The sequence below is a fragment of the Panthera tigris genome, chromosome D1 (assembly GCF_018350195.1).
Source record: "Panthera tigris isolate Pti1 chromosome D1, P.tigris_Pti1_mat1.1, whole genome shotgun sequence".
Lineage (NCBI taxonomy): Eukaryota > Metazoa > Chordata > Mammalia > Carnivora > Felidae > Panthera > Panthera tigris.
In genome coordinates, this window is record NC_056669.1 from 9,277,856 (window position 1) to 9,300,033 (window position 22,178).

Genomic DNA, 22,178 nt, shown 5'->3' on the forward strand with positions numbered 1-22,178 from the left:
CCTGAACACACTCCTCCGGGCTTTATGACACATGTGCATATGAGAGAGAGAGAGTGTGGATGTGAAAGAAACTGTGTGTGTGTGTGTGTGTGTGTGTGTGTGTGTGTGTGTGTGTGTGTCTGTGTGTATGTGTGTGTGTGTGAGAGAGAGAGAGGGAGGGACAGTGTGTGTGTGTGTGTGTGTGTGTGTGTGTGTGAGAGAGGGATACAGAGAGAGGGAGGGACAGTGTGTGTGTGTGTGTGTGTGTGTGTGTATGTGTGAGAGAGAGAGAGAGAGAGAAAGAGAGAGGGAGGGACAGTGTGTGTGTGTGTGTGTGTGTGTGTGTGTGTGTGAGAGAGAGAGAGAGAGAGTGAGAGAGAGAAAGAAGGACTGTGTGTGTGAGAGAGAGAGGGAGGGAAGGACAGTGTGTGTGTGTGTGTGTGTGTCTGTGTCTGTGTGTATGTGTGTGTGTGTGAGAGAGAGAGAGGGAGGGACAGTGTGTGTGTGTGTGTGTGTGAGAGAGGGATACAGAGAGAGGGAGGGACAGTGTGTGTGTGTGTGTGTGTGTGTGTATGTGTGAGAGAGAGAGAGAGAGAGAGAGAAAGAGAGAGGGAGGGACAGTGTGTGTGTGTGTGTGTGTGAGAGAGAGAGAGAGAGAGAGTGAGAGAGAGGAAGAAGGACTGTGTGTGTGAGAGAGAGAGGGAGGGGAGGACAGTGTGTGTGTGTGTGTGTGTGTGTGAGAGAGAGAGAGAGAGAGAGAGAAAGAGAGAGGGAGGGACAGTGTGTGTGTGTGTGTGTGTGTGTGTGTGTGTGTGTGTGTGAGAGAGAGAGAGAGAGGGATACAGAGAGAGGGAGGGACAGTGTGTGTGTGTGTGTGTGTGTGTGTGTGTGTGAGAGAGAGAGAGAGAGAGAAGGAAGGACTGTGTGTGTGAGAGAGAGAGGGAGGGGAGGACAGTGTGTGTGTGTGTGTGTGTGTGTGAGAGAGAGAGAGAGAGAGAGAGAAAGAGAGAGGGAGGGACAGTGTGTGTGTGTGTGTGTGTGTGTGTGTGTGTGTGTGTGTGTGAGAGAGAGAGAGAGAAAGAGAGAGGGAGGGACAGTGTGTGTGTGTGTGTGTGTGTGTGTGTGTGTGTGTGAGAGAGAGAGAGAGAGAGAGAGAAAGAGAGAGGGAGGGACAGTGTGTGTGTGTGTGTGTGTGAGAGAGAGAGAGAGAGAGAGTGAGAGAGAGGAAGAAGGACTGTGTGTGTGAGAGAGAGAGGGAGGGAAGGACAGTGTGTGTGTGTGTGTGTGTGTGAGAGAGAGAGAGAGAGAAAGAGAGAGGGAGGGACAGTGTGTGTGTGTGTGTGTGTGTGTGTGTGTGTGTGTGTGAGAGAGAGAGAGAGAGGGATACAGAGAGAGGGAGGGACAGTGTGTGTGTGTGTGTGTGTGTGTGTGTGTGAGAGAGAGAGAGAGAGAGAAGGAAGGACTGTGTGTGTGAGAGAGAGAGGGAGGGGAGGACAGTGTGTGTGTGTGTGTGTGTGTGTGAGAGAGAGAGAGAGAGAGAGAGAAAGAGAGAGGGAGGGACAGTGTGTGTGTGTGTGTGTGTGTGTGTGTGTGTGTGTGAGAGAGAGAGAGAGAGAGAGAGTGAGAGAGAGAAAGAAGGACTGTGTGTGTGAGAGGGAGAGGGAGGGGAGGACAGTGTGTGTGTGTGTGTGTGTGTGTGTGTGTGTGTGAGAGAGAGAGAGAGAGAAAGAGAGAGAGAGAGAAGGAGACAGAGAGGGAGGGACAGTGTGTGTGTGTGTGTGTGTGTGAGAGAGAGAGAGAGAAAGAGAGAGGGAGGGACAGTGTGTGTGTGTGTGTGTGTGTGAGAGAGAGAGAGAGAGAGTGAGAGAGAGAAAGAAGGACTGTGTGTGTGAGAGAGAGAGGGAGGGAAGGACAGTGTGTGTGTGTGTGTGTGTGTGTGAGAGAGAGAGAGAGAGAGAGAGAGAGAGAAGGAGACAGAGAGGGAGGGACGGTGTGTGTGGGTGTGTGGGTGTGTATGTGAGAGAAAGAGGGACAGTGTGGGGGCGGGGTGACTGTGTGTGTTGGGAGGGGGAATGGACAGAGAGAGACAGAGAGAGAACATGACTCCCTGCTATAATCAGACTCCAGGCAGGAAATGTAGGGTTAACATTCCTACTGTCAGCAGTCACATAGGAGGCTGGCCTCAATCTCAGCATTCCTGGGCTGTCGTCAGTCTGCCTCACGATTTCAATGTGCCTCAGTGTCTGTTTTGGATTTAACTCTGCCCCACATACAACACCACATGAGACCTGTCGTGGCTTTGTTAGTAGAGGATGGTTAATATCTGAAGAGGGCGGGTACCCTTACCAAGCACCCCCAAGAGAGGTGTGGACCTGGAAAGATAATGATCAGTTGCGTGGAGAAAACCACGCAGGCACAAACACCAGAAACTGATATTTAAACTCCAGACCCATGAGGGACCCTACGTTTTCCCATTAGCCGGCCCTGTCTGTTTCCCCTCATCGGCAAGCATATGTTCTCCACGGAACTGGCCAAGCCTGCCCGAGCTCACTGTTATTTCTGTAAGAAGGGGGAGCGGGAGGGGAAAGGGAGGAGAATGTTTGCACTGCTGTCTTGTGCCATGCGGGAAATGTCCATGGAAGGCTCCGGGTCCTTGTTTCTGTGAGGCACCGCAGGTCTCTGTGGTATCTTACCCATTTCAAACTTCCATGGTCATTCAGTAGTTGTTCCTTTCATGTCCTTGCCCTCCCTCGCTGTGGACGTCCTTGTTCGACTAAAGCCACAAACCTAGTTCTGTCCGCCCCACTGCCTGCTCCTCACCTGCACCTGTACAGTTGGACGTGGCTGGAGAAGAACACACAGTCTTACTGCCCAGCCTCATTAAACGTATGCCTGCCATCTTCAGCTGGGTCCTTGGTGCCACCCAGCAGCCGTCCCACACTTCCTGCTACGTTCCCTGTCTACTTTCCTACGTACGTCATGCTCTTCCCACTCCTGCAGACCTCCCACCTCCCCTCTCGGTTACTGAATTCCTTCCTACTTTCCTGAGGAAGAACAAAGGCATCAAAACAGAGAACTGCCACGGGCTTCCACCTTTACCCACACCCATCGTCCGGTTCCCTCATCTCAGTTATCGCAGACTGGCTCTCTGCTCTCAGCTAAGCAACTCCTGCCACTTCTTTCTCCCCCACATCAGTGAAGCGTCTTCTCTCTTTGAACCATTTCCATCCCAGCATGCTGTGATATCATTTTACTACAAGCCCCCTCGACCTCTCACTTTCCTGTGTAGCCCTAAGTCCCCACTCTCCTCTTTCCCTTTGCACCAAAGGTCTATAAAATAGCAGTCTATAAAATGGTCACCATCTCCAAATTATTCATTCCTATTCTTTCTTGAACCCATTCCAATCAAGTTTTCCCTCCAGTGAAAGAACTCTTATTAAATATGATGACCGGTGTTGCTAAACGCAACGGTAGGCACTCAGTAAATATTTATTGAATGAATGAACCAAAGAGTCAAAACCTCATTTTCTTTGTATGTAAAATGAGATAATAATATACTTCTGAGGATTGTTGTGAGAATTAACTGATATAGGCACTTAGCAGAGTAAGTGCTAAATTATATATTGAGCAAAGGAATTTTGCTACATTTTTAAAGGAAATATTTGGGCCGCCTGGGTGACCCAGTAGGTTAAGCATCTGACTTCGGCTCAGGTCATGATCTCACAGTACATGGGTTCTAGTCCTATGTCGGGCCCTGTGCTGACAGCTCGGAGCATGGACCCTGCTTTGGATTCTGTGTCTCCCTCTCTCTCTGCCCCTCCCCAACTCATGCTCTGTCTCTTTCACAAAAATAAACATTTAAAAAAATTTTTTTAATTATAAAAAGAAATATTTACCTGTAAACCATATGCAGCTTCCCTCAATGCTGACCTTAAGAAAAAGATGTTGGTCATCTTGAGTAACAACCCTTTGCTCTTATGGAAAGGTTTCTTCCAGTTCCTGTAAAGAGGAAGAATTATACTCTCCTAAGTTGGATAGTAAACGTTTCTATTCACTGAAGCACTGGGAGGTGAAGATTAATACTGTTTGTTAATGAGACTGTAAGGCTTCTCTTCAGACAGTGCAAGAGTTAGGTATCTGAGTAGAAGAGATCTCAGCACATTGAGTTTGTTTATGAACTAGAATATGTGTGAAACTGTTTGAAAATAATTGGAATCTGAGAAAGAGAGAGAGAGCAAACCATGCGAAAACAAGTGGCCAAGAGCTGAACACTATACCTGGTTGATTAGAGGTATTGAAAGGATGGGCTGGCCAAGCCAATCTCACAGGCAAGTCAGTGAGCCAGGGAAGGATACTAGGGTACTGAGAGTTTCTCTACAAGATTCCATCATTACCTCGCTGGAAAGAATGTACATACCTGAAACCTTTGCGGGCAGCTAGACAAGGTTTATTAACCAAGTTTGAAACAAACATGCCCTTTGATGTAGTGTCTCTGTTTCTAGGAAATCATTCTAAGAGAATAGTGATCGATGCGCACGGGGATTAAGTTACAAGGTGGCTTTCTATACCACAGTCCGTCATATGGTTTAAAAAAAAAAAAAAGTCTAACTGTCTACCAATAAGGGATTGGTTAGATAAATTATTCTTTACAATGGCATTCAATGTAACCATTAAAAAAATAGGCTGGAGATCGTACTTCTTGATGTTGAAATATGTTCACAGTATATTAGGTAAAATGATCAGTTCCAAAATAGTCTGTAGAAGATGATTTCCATTTTTATAAATTTATAGGGATAAAGACTGAAAAAAACATCTAAGGAAATATTAATGGTGGTAGGGTTACTCATGATTTCCATTTTCTTTTTACTTACTCATATTTTATGACTTTCCTACAAGTGTGTATTATTTATGTAATAAAAGTTAAATTCAGGGGTACCTGGGTGGCTCAGTTAAATGTCTGACTCTTGATTTTGGCTCAGGTCATGATCTTATGGTTCATGAGTTTGAGCCCCACATTGGTCTCCATGCTGAGTGTGTGGAGCCTGCTTGGGATTCTGTCTCCCTTTCTCTGCCTCTCCCCTGCTAGTTCTCTCTCTCTCTCTCTCTCTCTGTCTCTCTCTCTCTCTCAAAAAAAGTGAAATCCACAAAGCAAAGTTATCAGTTAGTATAGGATTCATCATCCCTTTTTCCTGGACCCTAATGGCCATATGCAAATAAGATATGAATAAGGAAATATATACAAATTAATAAGCATACATTAAGAGAGGAGTGATTAGAGGTGTTTTAGAAGAACATCCATCCATTCATTCACCAAATGTTAATAAGTGCAAACCATGTCCTGGGCACTGTATAATTATGCAGCCAAGAATGAGACCAGTGTGGCCCCTGCTTTCATGCAGTTTTTCATCTAATAAGGAAATCAGATAATATGCAAGTCATTATGTAAGTGTGAGCATTGTTACAGAAGAAAAATTCAGGTGTCATAGGAGCACATACAAGGATATAACCCACACTGAGAGGTGTGAAAGGCTTTCCTGGGTGAGTGATATTCAAGCTAAGAGCAGAAGGATGAATAAAAGTTGGCTACACGTAGAGGAAGGAGGAGAATTTAAGGCAGAGGGAAGGAAGAAAGCGAGCTCTCAGTGGAGAGACCAGCATGAATGAAGGCCCTGAGTCAGCAATAAAATGGAGCACATCTGAGGCAATGAGAAAAAACCAGAGCATTGAGAACACACACGGGTAGTTATAAGAGACAGGTATGTCTCTGGGCAGATAGTTGGCAGGACTTGAGCATGAGTGCGCAGTGAGAGCTGGCAGGCCCTGTGGCAAGCTCTGTAGGAACTCAAGAGAATAAAAGAACCAAATCCAAACCAGAGCACCCTCTGGATACCACAGAGTTCTCAGGGTGTTGGTCCTACAAAACATTCTTTTATAATTGCAATACAGCTACAGAGCGGGGCACGTGCTGTGCACTGCCCGTACATTACCTCACTTAACCTCGGGCATCATACTATGATGGGCTGGCCAAGCCAATCTCACAGGCAAGTCAGTGAGCTCTTGTTATCTTAAACTTTTTTAGGAGAGGAAACTAAGATTCGGAGAGGTTAAGTGGGTTTCCCTAAGATCAAAAAGCAAGCTAATAGCAGAGTAGGAGTTCCAACCCAGGGAAACTCCACTCTGGCCCCTGAGTGAAGTGAATGAGAGAAAGAAACTTAGGAATGAGTGTGAAGGATCAGTACGCAGATCCAGACGTGCAAGACGAATATATTTCTCCCAAATCAAGTTAATTTTCAAGTCTTTGTCCCCATGAGCTGGTGGGAAGCTTGAACTCAGAGCCTTCTCAAGGTTTCCTGTTCTTTCTGGGGCTGTGAGGTTCCGTGCAATGCCTGGGTCCTGGGACGTCCCCTCTGTCTGGGGTGGCTTGCAGAGTAATAATGCTGCATACACTTAAGTGATACCAGTGCAGCCTGGGAAACTCCAGCAGTGCTTTTTCAGGAAGAATAAACTGATTTTCAGATGTTGGGAACTCAAAGCTTTCTTCACGTTACTATGTGGAACAGTTCATCTCTCTCCAGCTCCTACCCACAAACTCCAGACCCAACTTTGCAGATCCAGGCCCATTAATGTGCACATCAGAATGAGAGGGTCTTTCATTAACAAGACCCCTCCTCCTCTGACTACAGCCGCACCAGTTAATAGCACAGTTTACCTCTCTTGTCGTGGGGAAGAAAAATTCAGTCTCAGGCTAGATAGCAGGGCATTTGGTGAGTCCATTCCTCTGTCGTTTGTAAACTCAAGAAGGCCTTCCTCTTTATGCAAGCTCATTACACATAGGCCTGAATACAAATGAAGTGATTCCACAGGTGAGAATCTGAGGTTCTCTGCTGAACACATAATAAAGAAAGTAATTATTACATTTCAATCTTTCAATCTGAGAATCTCTCACAGGTTCTGAGAGAGAATTTGGCAAGTGTTACTGTCACCAAAGTAATCGTGTCATCAAGACCCTCATGTGAAGGAAATCATAGCATAAGACATCCAGACAAGCTAGTCTCTGATAAGGGTGACATTTGCTTGAACATTTATTTATGTGCCTTACCGTTGAAAGGTGCAAGGTATGCTGTACTAAGTTCCCGTGCCCATTATCAGAGGCTCTGGGCAACCTGTGATGCTCAGCACACAGTAGGTGCTCAGTAAATATGAGAGAATGAATGGAGAATGAAGAAGTGCTTGGCCCCACTCACTAAGTTCAGCCTCAGCAGGGTGTTCAGAAGATACATGGGCTCTGGTAGGAAGGCACACAGGAAATGGCACTATTTCCTACAGCCCAGGTAGAGATGGGACCGTGCAGGTTGGTGTTGGGATAGCTGGGACGTTAGACACATTGAACTTTAACATCTCCCCAGAAAGAAATGTGTCTGGACATAATCAAATTCACCCTCAATTTCCCTCCAATGGTTCAGACCAAGGGTATGATGGCACTAGGCTGGGATTGAGTTTCAAAAAGCATATGAAAATCATACATGTACCTGAATCAGGGGACATACTAAAATGTTGAGTGTTTTTTCTTCTACTTGGAACTGGATATCTTTGTTTGGCAACATTGCTCATTTCGTTTTTCTCAGATGCCGGCATTAGAATGGGAGAGAGTCTGAATTCACCACTAATTGGGTCATGTTGAACTGGGTACTTGATCCCTCTCAGCCTCTATGTCTTGAGCTTGGAAGTAGAGGGAATGTCACCCAGCTGATAGAATTATTGTGGTGATGAATAAGATGTATATTAAAGTGCCTAAGCAGAGCTCTGGTCATAGAGGGGTTCCTGATAAGTGATAGTTACTCTGCTGAACACATAATAAAGAAAGTAATTATTACATTTCAATCTTTCAAATGGCTGCTGTATGGATATGTGCTACAGACACAAGAGAGGACACCTAACTCTGCCTGAGGGGACAGGAAGGGTCTCAGATAGGAGGTGACAAATGAGCAGATACTGACAGGGGAGCAGAGGGGGTCAAGTGGGAAAAGGCAAAGGGCATTTGGGCAGAGGGAGCATCACACAGGAGAGCCAGGCAACTTGAAAGTACCTTAAAACGGAGGGAAGTTTTGTGCAGCTGAGGAAAAAGGTGGTGGTGGGTGGTGGGTGGTGGGTGGTGGGTGGTGGGTGGTGGGTGGTGAAGCCGGGAATGGAGGCAGGGACATCTGGGATGTGTGGGCAGATTGACAGCCACCCAGGTTCATGTTTGGAGGGAAACTGGCAGATTGCAGAGGATGGACCAGAGTGGGAAGAGGCTGGGAGATTTATTATAGTTATTTAATTTTATCACTAATAGCAACACAACTACCTTTTATGGAGCTCCTGTAATCTGCCAGACAGAACACTTAATTAAACAGCTTTCATGTTTTGTCCCGGACCTCCAACAAGTCTATGGGTTTGATCCTGTTATCCCCAGTTTGCAGTCAAGAAAGCTGAGATACAGAGCGGGTAAGGAACTTGCGAGGTCTCATGGTGAATCATTTCTGCAGCTGTGATTCGAATGCAGGTGTGTGTGTGTGTATGTGTGTGTGTGTGTGTGTGTGTGTGTGTGTGTGTGTGTGTCCCAAGCCTGTGCTGTTCTGCTGCTCCTGGTGAATGAACAAGTGGGAAAAAGAGTCTGTCCATCCTTTTCAGAGCTCTGACAACAGCTGCCTTCTTGCCCATTTTTCACATGCATTTGTGGCTTTGGGAATCAGCCCATCTAGATGGCATTGCCCCCTCACTCTCTGTCCGACCCCCTCACACACCATAGCAGCTCTTACTTAAACTATATCCTCATCCTGCCTCACCTCTTAGGTTGTATGTTTTTTCTGTTCTTAGTGTGTGCAGTTAAGGCTGTTTCCTCTCTGCCTGCCCCAGCCTAACAGAGACCCAGATTCTTGTTCTCTGCTCTGCCTGTCTGACTATCCTGAAATAATATTCAGACTATACCCATTCCAGTTCGAACGTATGACATGATTATTATGTAGTTAGTTCACCTCAAGTGTTGCAGAGCAGAAAGGTCACAGAACTGAGTTTAAAAATCTGAGTGCAAACCCCAGTTCTGCCACTTCCCCAGTAGCATACAGTGGGAAGATTCCAGAACCCCCCTGAAGGCACTAATTAGAATACTTGAGAGCAAGCAACAGAAGCCTACTCTGAGTACATAAACAAAAGAAGAGAATCTGTGGAAAGAACACAGATAGCTTGCAGAATCAAATAAATAGTCAAACAACCTGCCTTGGGAGGGATAGGAAGCAAGTTCCCTCTGGGTATATCATAGCAGTGACCTACAGACTGTTTCTCCAGGGTTGGCCAGTATCCCCTCTTCTGTTTTGTGGTGGCCATCTGGATTCTAATTTCCATGGGATTTCTTGCCTTGGGCCTTATGCCCATGTCCCGTGATGTCTGCATGACTGACATGGCACCAAAACCATGTGGCATGAGGGAGGAACATTTTCCCCAAGGAAAAGCAGAACATTAGTACCAGCATAAAAAGGAAGGAGATCCAGGCAAGCGTGAGCAACCATTGTCCTCTACTCTGAGAGTCAGATGCCACATAAAAAGATCACTGTTCTGAAGGTCACACCAACTGTGAGCAACTCTTCTAACTGTAAGACAATAAAAAATGCAAAAGTTGATATTTTTTCTTTTATTTTTTAAAAATAAGTGCTAGATGTTAAGGGATTTCTGCTTAAAATGTTAAAGGTTTTAGTCTCTTTCCTCTCTAAAGTGAATTAAAAGCTACAAAAAGTGGAGCGCCTGGGTGGCTCAGTCGGTTAAGCATCTGACTCTAGATTTCAGCTCAGGTCACCGTCTCACAGTTCATGAGGTTGAGCCCCGTATTTGGCTCTGTGCTGACAGTGCAGAACCTGCTAAGGATTCTCCCTCCCTCTCTCTCTCTCTCTCTCTCTCTCTCTGTCCATGCTCTGCAGTCGCTCTCTTGCTCTGTCTCTCAAAATGAATAAATTTTTTAAAAAACTACAAAATGAGTGAGAAGCAGAGAAGAAACACCATCTTCAACAAAAGTCAGGGGAAAAATCACCCACATGTTACCAAACAAAAACTTTTAAGAAAAATGAAAGCTTCCCAGGAAAAACACATACCTATACAAGTAATGAGTAGGATACAGAATTCTCAAACAGTAGTTGGTACACAAAGATCCATCCAATGATTGAAGACCCAAATCTTCAATGCCTATGGGTGAGAGAGGGCCCCAGGAGCATCCCCAAATCCATTCCACATTCTGGGATATCCGGCAGAGGGAACGGGGAAAGACGCCCCACACAGATGTGTCACCTGTGAAGACTAGAAGCATGGCAGGAAGAGGAGAGAACAAGAAACAACAGGTTTGCAGCTCTTGATCAAAGTCGACTCAAACAAGATAAGTCACTACCAAGAACACCTGTTACACAAAATGTTTCGTTGTACAGCTTTCTTATCTTATTCTTATCTTTAAGGAACAACAACAAAAGCTGAATAGCTGTATTCGTGGGCAGGGGAGGCAGCATACTGAGAAGGCATCATGTGCATGAGACAAGGCACCTGAACTGAAGCTGCCAACCAGCCTGTCCCCAGTACTGTTCTCTGGTAAATGGTTCAGGTGGATTGGCCCCCATTCATTGACAAATGACCATCAGAAACAAACCAATCTGAGTTCGAAACTTAGATAATAGTGGGAAGAAGAAAAAGAAGGAGGAGGGGAAGGGGCAGCAGCTGATCAAATACAAATACAGATGAAGAACAAATTTCCAAATATAATTATTCCATCAAATGGGAAAATTTCAGACAAGTACTTTTCCCATGGCGTAAACTAAATAATTACAGGCTCTTGAGAAAGAAAACTGAAGAAAGAGGTAAGAGAAAATAAGAGATTATAGGACTAGAGAATTAGTTGATAGAAAGCAGGAAGAGTTCAGAGGAGAAGTCAAAGGAAATTAAGCCATCAAAGAAATGAAATCCAGGTTCAAAATGGCAAGATACTAGGTTAGGGCATGGAGGACACACTTGAAACAAAAACACGCAAGTCCAAACTATTAACAAATCATGAGTTGAAAGCAATTAGAAAGTTGGGGCACCTGGGTGACTCTGTAAGCGTCCACCTTCAGCTCAGGTCATGATCTCACTGTTTGTGGATTCAAGCCCCGTGTCAAGCTCTGTTCTGACAGCTCAGAGCCTGGAGCTTACTTCGGATTCTGTGTGTGTGTGTGTCTCTCTCTCTGCCCCTCCCCCGCTCATGCTCATGTTCTGTCTCTGTCTCTCTGTCTCTAAAAAATAAATAAACCGTAAAAAAATCTTTTTAAGTAAATTACTGGCATGTCAGCAGAAGACAGACTAAGTATAAGTAAAGAGATTGAATTCTTGAATTTGTGTTAGAGAAAAGAGAGCAGAATTAGAAAAAAAGATATTCAAAAATACCTAAGAAGAAAAATTTTCCAGAAGTAAAAGAAATGTAGAACCTGTACAGATTTAAATGGTATATTTCATCTCAGAAAAATAAAAAATAAAAATATACAGAACAACCAACTCCAAGATATATCCCAAAGAAGTTACCACATTTCAAGAATAAAGAAAAAATTTAATAAAACCTAGCATCCCTTACCTCCCCCAAGAGAATTCTCCTGCATGGGAAAAGCAGTGGGTCCTTAATATCCAATGGCTATGAGAAAGTAATGAGTGACCCAAATTTCTTTCGAAGGGTAAGTCAAGCAAACAGACTTTTTCAAATATGCAAGAGATCGTGGAATAAAGTCCTCATGCATCCTCCCGTGTAAACTAGGTATAATGATGTGATGACTGAAGAAAATATATAGAAGAGCCAAAGTATCAAATGACTAGGAAAATATAGAAGAAAAGATCTCACTCATAATTTCTATTAAAGAGGAAAAATACCTAGAAATAAACTTAAAGAGAAATGTGGTAGACATATGACAAAAACCTACGAGAAGAAATCTTTGCTGAAAATCAAAGGAAGCTTTAAATAAATAAGCCATATTTTGTATAGGAATGCTTAATATTTTAAGGACCATAATGCTTCCTAAAGTAATATGTAACTAATTTAATCATAATCAGATTACTAATAGGATTTTTTTGAAACCTGCAAACTGATGCTAACTTTCTTTCTTTTTTGTTTTTTCATGGTTATTTTTGAGAGAGAGAGAGTGTGAGTCTGGGACGGGATTCGAAGCGGGCTCTGCACTGACAGCAACGAGCCTGATGTCAGGCTTGAACTCACAAATCATGAGATCATGACCTGAGCTGAACCCAGGAGCTCAACTGACTGAGCTACCCAGGTGCCTGCCCCCTGATGTTATTAACTTTCATAAAGAAAAATTTGGCATGGAGAGATAGCCAGAAAATTTATTAAAAAGCACAATAAGTTTGGGAGGATGGCCCTAAATTATTGTAATTAGAAAATGTGACACTGCTAGGGCCCCTGGGTGTCTCAGTCAGTTAAGTGTCCAACTTCGGCTCAGGTCATGGTCTCAGGGGGTTGTGAGTTTGTGCCCTGCATCAGGCTCACGCTGTCAGCACAGAGCCTGCTTTGGATCCTCTCCCCTTCCTCCCCCCCTCAAAAATAAATTTTAAAAAACCTTAAACACCAAAGAAAAGAAAATGTGACACTGCCACAAGTGTAGATAATCAGATCGATGGAATAGTCTAGAAATAGACACGAATGCATTTGTAAAGAAACACATTAATGGTGCTGAGATGACTGGCAGGCTATTTGGAAAACATAAAGCTGAATTCCTACCTCACTTCTACTAAAAATAAGTTTCTGATTCGTCAAAGATTTAAATGTAGAAAACAAAACTGGGAAATAACTGGGAAAAATATATGGAATATTTAAAATATAATCCTGAGTGATAACGTTGTAAGTATGACATAAAAAGCAGAATCCATAAATGTCACTTGATACAAATTTTAAACCTCATTTGACAAAATCTGCCACCCAGAAACTCAGAAGACAAATGACAAATTAGGGGGAATACTTACAACACACATCACAGACAAAGGGTGGGTTTTCTTAATATCCAGAGTTTTACATACAAACAAGTTAGAAGGCCAACAGATCAATAGAAAATTGGCTTAAGGATAGGAAGGGACAGTGTATATGTATAAAAAGTGAAACAGTAGCCCCCTTGGGGCACCAGGCTGGCTTAGTGGGAATAACATGCAGACTTTTGATCTTGGGGTCATGAATCTGATCCCCAAACTGGGTGTAGAGATTACTTAAATAAAGCTCAAAAAAAAAAACCCCAAAAACCGGCACCCTTAAAACACAAAAGATTGATTCTATTGATTATATTGCTCAGAGTTGAAGAAAGTAAATTTTAATTACAATGAAATACCATTTACACCTATCAGACTGGAAAACATTAAACATACTGCTAGCAAGATTACAAATAGACAGCATGCCACAGTATGCTAGGTGGGAATGTGAGAGGGCAATCTGGCAATATAGTAGAAAATTACAGGCACAAACATGCTGTTTGCAATACTCTTTTTAATAGCAAAATTTTGTAAACAACCTAGATGTGCATTAAAGGGACATTTGTTAAATCTTTATAAACTCAAAGGAAAGAGTTTCATGTGGCTGTTAAAAGAGTAAGGTGCTGATAAGCAACTATTTCCTACCTAGATTGATTGTTGTATATTTAAAAAAAAAAAAAAAGGAGATACAGGGGCTGCCTGGGTGGCTCAGTCAGTTAAACATCTGACTTTGGCTCAGGTCATGATCTCATGGTTTGTGGTTTCAAGTCCCACGTCGGGCTCTGTGCTGACAGCTCAGAGCCTGGAGCCTGCTTCCCATTCTGTGTCTCCCTCTCCCTCTGCCCCTCCCCCACTCGCACTCCATCTCTCTCAAAAATAAATAAACATTACAAAAATGTTGTTAAAGGAGATGCAGAACAGCATGTATAAAATGAACTCATTTGTGTACAGTGAAAAGGGATGTATACTATATTCACTTTTATACTTAAATGCTTGCACATGCATAGAAGTTTCTGGAGGATTACACAAGAAACTGTTACTAACGTTGATCTTTGGTGTGTGGGCTGGGGACATAGGATGGGAGGAAGACCCACTTTTCAGTGGATAGTCCTTTGCGCTTAAAAAAAGTCCCAAGTATGGGCAAGTGTCAATTTTATAATTTAAATAACTACTAAAAAAAAGAAATAGAGTGGGAGGAAATTGATTTTTATGTATAAACTGTTTTTACGTATGTATGTTCGTACAAGTATATCATGCTAGCATCTCTTTTGCTCCCAAGAGGGACATTGACACCATGAATTTTCATCTCAATAGACTCCCTTGACAACAGGAATTTTTCAGGACACTGACTAGAGAAGGTCAGACAAGGCCACACAGACAAAGGAAAGGAATAAAGAAGATGTTTTACACTTAACCAAGTTATAAAAATTAGCACCTTGGTTTTTTTTTTCTTTGTGAAATACTCTGGGAAATATATTCACGTACAGCATTAGGATTAAATACTTGTGGTTGCCATTAAAAGAGTAAGAGACCAGGGGCACCTGGGTAGCTCAGTGCGTTAAGCGTCTGACTTCAGCACAGGTCCTGATCTCACGGTTTGTGAGTTCAAGCCCCGCATCTGGCTCTGTGCTGACAGCTCAGAGCCTGGAGCCTGTTTTGGATTCTTTATCTCCCTGTCTGCCCTCACGCTTTCTCTTTCTTTCTCTCTCTCTCTCTCTCTCTCTCTCTCTGTCTCTCTCACAAATAGATGAACATTTTAATTCATTAAAAAAAAAAAAAAGAGCAAAAGACCAATTTGAATGTGCTTCCATCCTGGGGTAGGCTCTGGGGCCTGTTTTAAGAAAAATAAAACACATTCACTCTCTGCAAGCGGTTCTAAGGCTGATGGGAAGGTCAGACAAATGGACAAATCATTTGAAAATGGTTCAGTAAGTGTTATGGTAGGTGAGCTCTGCTCAAGGCGTGAAATAGGGTACAGCGTAGAATCACGGCTCCTTAAATCACCATACGGGTGCTGGGGTGAGCTATCGCCTCTCCCTTACAACTGCTTCCCATCAACAGCTGAAAGAAGGGGACAAAGTGGCCCACAGTTGATTTTACTCTGTAGCCCATGATCCCCCTTTCCAAGCACAGTATGCTCCATGAGGAAAAAAAAAAAGTAATACCCCTTGTTTAGCATTTTTTTTCCAGGAAGAGAATCTCCTTCTGTATCCTTCACAAGAAACTTTAGAATAAGGTCGTGCCCGTACCTGAGCTTTCACATCAGAGCCCACTGTACCCAACACACAAGAATCTCCTTACCCAGTCAGAAAACGTGGTGACCAATATGTTTGGGTTTTTTCTCACCTACCATTGATCGACAGACCAAGAGATCCCCTTTCCCCCTAAATAATGAGAGTTTCAGTTTGCAGAGCTCACATGTATGGCGTTCCATTTGATCCTCGCAGAACCTATACGCTGGGCGTTACCTGTATTCTCCATCCTATAGGTAATTCAAGTAAGTGAAGGATTGAAGCACCTATATTATTTCATTTCAACCTCAAAAAGCTCTACAAAGTGCTACTGTTAATTATTTTCTCTCATCCATGAGGATATTCGCTGAGTGTTGGTGATAGACAAGGCTGGAGCCAAAGTGCCTGGGTTCCGTTCCCAGGTTTGCCCCTTCATGACCATTTGCCCTTGGGCAAAGTGTATACCCTTTGTGGGCCTGGGCATCTGCAGCTGTAAAATGAGACGGTAACACTTCGTGAGGTTATTGTAAGGATTAAATGAGTTGACATGTAAAACACTTGAGATAGTGCCTGTTCTTAGGAATCATTGTTACCCGATGAGGTCTTAAGTCCAAATCAAGAGATTTGTTTGTTGATTCACATCTCTTTACGCTGCATCGTTGTTTCCTAGAGCGTGTTTGTGGAATGCTATTAGGTTTTATGTGGGGGAATCATCAAGAGAGGGGTCTTATTGTCAGATACAGTCAGAAAGTACTGCATTGAAGATGAGCAGCTCTCTTCTCTGCAGTACTTTCCAGAGCGCTTAAGATACCGACAGTGACGTCAATCTATTCGCAGGGTTTCCCCACCCAAACAGTGGTGCCGGTTCCTTCCCTTCCTCGCTATCTTTGCCCCTCCGGCCACCAAGGTTCTGTTTGAAGATGGAGGGCTTGTGAGTGTCCTCATCCTTTGAAAGGCAAAGGGCACCCACCAGGTCAGTCTCACTGGGACATGGCCATGTCCTAGGGCCTTGGCTATTGGTGACCGCTAAGCTAAAACCAGACTACAGACGACTACAGAGGGAAGGCTTGCAGTTCCCAGAGACAGGATAAGAGGCCAGGGAGGCTCCTCCATTTGGGGAAGTGTGGTCACTCCCTACGACTGCAGGGAAGGATCCGCATCTCACACTCAACTGCCCCGTTGCCCTGTCGCTGCCTGGGAGGTGCCGTCTCTGGTACTGACGCCCAGAGAGCGTGGCTACGGTTCTTGTTCTTCCTCTAGTCTATCACCAGTTCAGGTGACCTGCAGGGTCGTAAACTTTACTAGGGGTGGGATAGGGGAGAAATTGTTGAATATTCGAGTGAAGCAGAGCAAGCCTTGGTAGATGGGGGTGGGGAGGTAGAGATGATCAGAAGTTTAAAAACAATCTGTAATCAGCAGTTGTGAAATTCTTGCAGTGGGCAAAGCCCTTCCTTTGCATTATCTTCTTGGGGTCTCCAAACACAGTAGTGTTAGGTACTTATGGTGCCTGCTTCATAAATGAGGAAATGAAGGTCTAGCTGGTAGCCAGTAATTGACAGGTAACGATTGACAGGGCTGAGATCCAAACCAGGTTCCGCCACTCCAGAGTCATTGCTCTTTGCTCCCCCCTCAGCTCTGCTAGGCATGAGAGCTCAGGTTCCCTGGAGCAGAGCAGAAAGAGAGAGGCAGGAAGGGATGAGAAACCAAGAAATAAACACAACAAAGGCAGTTTCTCTACAGTGTTGCCTTAGGACAGGCTCTGAGTCAGAGCTGCCAACCCTCCATCTGAGGAGACAAAAACCTGCCAGGAGTGAAAATCCAGCCTGCTGAGGAGTTTAAGAAATAATTTCAAGCTGGAAATTGCATTTTATCTTTTCATCCCCTTAAATTCAGACTTCAACACCCCACAGTTGCCTTGATTTAAAAAAAAAAAAGAAAGAAAAAGAAAAAAGATTCCCACATTACAATTCAGTACACAGTGAGTCAGAAGTCCCTGTGCCTCCATGCTGAAAATGGCCAAATGAATTGGCTTGTGTCGGCAGACGAGACGTCTACTGGGTAGAAGGGCCTGTTTTCATCACATATTATTACTGAAGAAGAAGCAGGTCTGTGCTCTCGTGCAGTGGATGATACTACTCACTGGGGTAAGACACCCACAGACTGGGAGACTCTTGACCAGTAATTTCTTGGGACATAGTCTTTTCTAAATCTAAGGGCCAGGAAGACAAAGATAATGGCCACTGAAATCTTCTAAGCATTGCTTCTGCCCAGAGAGCCACCAACCTGAACATTCTAGAGGCAGTAAAGTAAGAGCGCCTTGGCTTCCAAGTAAGTCAGACCTGGGTCTCAGCCCCTCCCTATTTTCATTCACAAGCAGAGAGACTTTTGGCAAGTTAATTCTCTTCCCTGAGCTTTGATTTACCTACTTCCTAGGTTTTATTGTGCGGATCAAACAAAATAGCCTATGTAATCAATAGTGGCTTAAACTTATGTGCTCAATCAATTAGAGTTCTTTAATCAAAGGCATCATGATTCAGTAGGAAATGAGAGACCTTGATCAGGGCAAGTAGAGCCAGTTGTCCCGCCAAGAGACATTCTGATCAGAAACAGCCTAAAGCAGAAGCTGGTAAAGGTCAGAAGTGAGCAAGAGTCAGATTGGCACCTAGGTTCAGTAGACTTCTCCTTCTATGAGCCCCAGAAGGTAAGTAAGACCTGGGCAGTAAGGGCAGGGGTGGTCCAGGGCAGAGCAGGGAGCCTCTGATTCACCACTGGCCACGTGCCAGCTCCAGCAGAGTAAACTGGTCAAGGAGACAGGCCGGAGGATAATATCCATTCTCTCTCTCCCAGGGTCTGCCAGAAACATGTCCCAGAATCCTGGGAGGCTGAGGGCCCAGAATGCCGAGCAGGAGACTGTTGCCAAGGATGTGAAAACTAGAAGCAAAACAAAGAGGCAGCTTGGGGATGGGCTGCTGTTGAGTGGAGAAAAAGCTCCTCTTAACCTCATCCAGGAGCAGTCCAAGGGGAGGATGTAACTGAGGGCTAGAGCTGTTTCTATTCTTAATGGAAACCCTTGTGCTGCCATGATGGGGTCCATTAAGCTATTGCTAATATTATAAAACACCTATGTGACCAGCCGGGGTTAGGAGTGTGGGAGGAGATAGAGGGCCCCATTCTCTACAATAATTTAGCTCCCTGGAGATCTGGGCTTCAAGGCCTGGCCCCTTACAGAAACCATTTCTCTGAGTTATGGTCTAATGTTGATCTCAAGGCTCTTATTGAGAGTCTAAGAAATTGCCCCAGAACATCTGCTTCCTATATTGCTATTATGTCATTCAATATTCTTAAAACAAAAAGAGGGGCGCCTGGCTGGGTCAGTTGGTTAAATGTCCAACTTCAGCTCAGGTCATGATCTCCTGGTTCATGAGTTCGAGCCCCACTTTGGGCTCTGTGCTGACAGCTTGGAGCCTGGAGCCTGCTTCTGATTCTGTGTCTCCCCTCTCTCTGCCCCCTCCCTGTTCTCTCTCTCTCTCTCTCTCTCTCTCTCTCTCTCTCTCTCCCTCTCAAAAATAAAATAAAAACATTAAAAAAAACCCACTCCATTTAGCAAATTCCTTTTTGACAGGTACAGTAGAAAGGCCATAGACTTTTTAACTAAAGAGACCTGGAACCCAAATCCTGGCTTTTGCATATACTAGTGACAACTCTAAAAATGATGCATCTTTATTTCTCAAGTGGACGTAATGACACCTTACTGGAAGGTGCTCCAGGAACTACAGGTGCTATTATGTTTACAATGTGCAAGACACTCTGCTAGAGCCTTATCCTCATCTCACTGAATTCTCACAGCAAACCGATGAGTCAGAGATCAGCATCACCCCCATTTGCAGGTAAGGGGTTACCTGCCCTGAGACATTAGGTAGATTGCCCGGCGTCTCACAGCCTAGCGGGGGTAGAGGTGACGTACATGAAAGTTCTTGGTAGTGATGGAGTAGGTGCCAACAAATGTTAGCTGCTCTGTCCTGCTTCTCTCACAGACCTGAAATATTCCTGTTTTAATGATAGACTGAGTTCTGGTCTTTCAAAGTGTTTTTCCTCTTTGATTCATGAGTAATTCAATTTCATGTGCAAAAACCAGTAACTGTTTCATGAATATTTTATCCCCCCAACTTGTTCATGGTTTTGAATTTCCTATTTTAAAAGCTCTATTATAGGCATGTTTGCTGTAAACATTTTACATGCTTTTGGACACAAATAGGTTACATATCCAAGATCCTTAGATGGGCAACTAGCTATGGGATGACCACAGCCTAGATTATTACATAGGTTACTTTTTTTTTTTTAATCCAAATACATTAGAATGACTGAATACAAGTAAGGGTTGCCCTTTAAACAGGAAACCTCCAGTGGTTAAGTCACAATTCAATGATAAATAATTCAGAACACTCAAATGAGTCCTCTTCGGAAATGACCTTTAATATCTGTGGCAGATTTTTTTCATCCTTAAAAATGATGGCAAATTCATGTTGAGGGTGAGGGGTTTAATTTTGGGAAACTTAAGAGTCAGAGCTAAAACTGTTGAGTAAGATTAGTGTTTAACCTAGGAAGGGTAGGTAGGCTCTGGCCCAAAGCCAGATGACTATTTAAAACACGAGACTGATTAGCTTTCTCGTGGGGCATTGAATTGGCTATAAAGACTTCATCGAGTCCTGGCCAGCACACATTTCAGAGGAATTTGCTTAGAGAACCCCTGAAAAGAAGGTGGTCACTTGGGAAGGAGGGACTGCCCCTGTGTCAGGAATCAGGACTTGGAGGGACAGTGACAGAGGCCAGGAGGGCTCACATACCAGCTATGTGAAGAGGGCACAGAATGGCCAGAGAGCATTTGAATTCGGCTTCTTGGGGGCAAAGGAGCATGGCAGGGACGATGCCAACAGTCACAGGACTCTTGTTTCCTTGGTTAGTACAGGTCAGATCATGAGGAGCTCTCATCTAAAGGGCAAACCTTGGGTGAAAGCCATGAAAGAGGAAGAAAATCCAACATAGAGGCCGAAAATGCAAAGGAGGAAGGATCTCAAGCTAATCTCAGGAGAGTCACTGGTCCCTGAGCTAAGTGTCACGGCATCTTCCTACCTCATTTTCGGAGACAACTCAGTTTACCATGCCCACATCTAGCTGAGCAGGAATCTTCATTGTTCAAGTGACCTTTACGCTCTTGTTTCAGGGAATCCTTGTAACACCGAAGTAGGTGAGGGAGGTAATGTTGTGGAACCCACTTAATAGTAAAAAGGCCAAGACTCAGACAAATTGGTTCACTAATTGCCCGAAGCCACCCAACTTACTGTGACTAAACTGTCACCAGAACCTTGATCTGCTGTCCTCAGCTTCTGAACTTAACAGTTTGCTTTTCTATTCTCTCTACCAACAAAGACAGAAATTCTGAGCTATGTTCTACAAAGAAATGATCCCAGTGGCCTTTGTGGTCTTCATTAACAGCTCTGAATAATATAAAATAGCCCCGAAAATTAGAGAGGCCTCTACTTGATAACTTGTGTCTAAAAACCCTGTTACATTTCGCACATGTTGAATCGTCTGTTGCCCTCTTCCTCTTGAAGGAAGCTGAAAGGGCAAAATAACATTCCTGGTGATTGTAAGCTGCACCTCCTTTTCATAGATACTCACAATCTCTGGTCAACATCCAGGGATTCTTACTAAAACACACGCCCATGACTGAGTCTCCATGAGTCATATTTGTTAGCCTGGCCGGGCAAATTACCTGCAAGATGCAGAGAAGCAGGTCTCACTCAAGCTCTCCTGGCTACCATTCTTGCTCACCTCTCAGCAGGCCAAACAGGGGCCCAACAGCATTTGAGCTCCGACAGCCTTGAAACGCAAAATAAGTGCCTTCACTCCTAAGTCTGAGTTGAAGCCAAATCCCTAAATTGCAAGGAAAGGCTGAAGTGTATACACACCGTAAGGATGGGGTGTCTCATGAATGTCTTTGTCTTCAGCATTGGTGTGATATCTGTAACATAGGTGGCATTTAGGAAGAACTTGAAGCGGATGGAGGAGTCCAAAGGGGACAGATAAACGGAGGGAGGGAGGGATGGAGAGAGGGAGGAAAGGACAGAAAAGAGGAAGGAGGGAAAGAGGGAAAGGGAGTCAAGAGGGAAACCCGGATCCCTTATCCCACTGGCCTGGCCAAGCCTCAGTCTCTGTTCCTAGACTTTCTGGCAAGGCAAAGAAGTGAGATCCCTCAGCAGTCATGTCAGCTCCAGCCTGCTGTCTTGTTTTCAGCCCTCAATGATTTTAATGAAGAACAGTTATAAAAATATGTGGTTTGTGTTCATAGAAACTGCCAAGGAACAGAGAAAAATGAAGACAGGGGGTGGATTCTACCCAGAGGCATTTTCACCTACTGGTGGTAATTCTTGACTTGCTCTTTCTCTGTGAGCCTTGCCCACCTCAGGAGACTTCATGGGTACAAAATAGAGGTACAAAGAAAAGAGCCACCTATGAGGCCTTGTGGCAACTGATTGCAAATTGAACTCTGTCTTCTAGACCTGTTTGTTCACTAAGGAGATGGCAGAGGTCATCATTCTCCCAGGGACACGTGTATCTTCTCTGTACCTCCTTCTGCCAGTCTGTCCCCATGACTGTGTGGACACAGTCATCTACAGCCAACTAGGTCCAGTATGGATTTTCCATGCTATGACTTATATAGGTTATTGGTTAATATATTCATTTTGCAAGTATTTCCTGATTGTCTACCATGTGCCAGGCACTGTACGTTATGTCCTATCCCTTCCAGCCCAGAAGTACCATGGAAAACACAAGTTGATGGCTGTGGCAATGCCTCCAATGGCCTTTTGCCCATTTAGAACCTCCTGGACTTCTTCTCTGGCACCTGTGGAGAGCAGCAGACCCCTTGAACCCTCTGGGAGCAAGATCTGTAATGGCTCC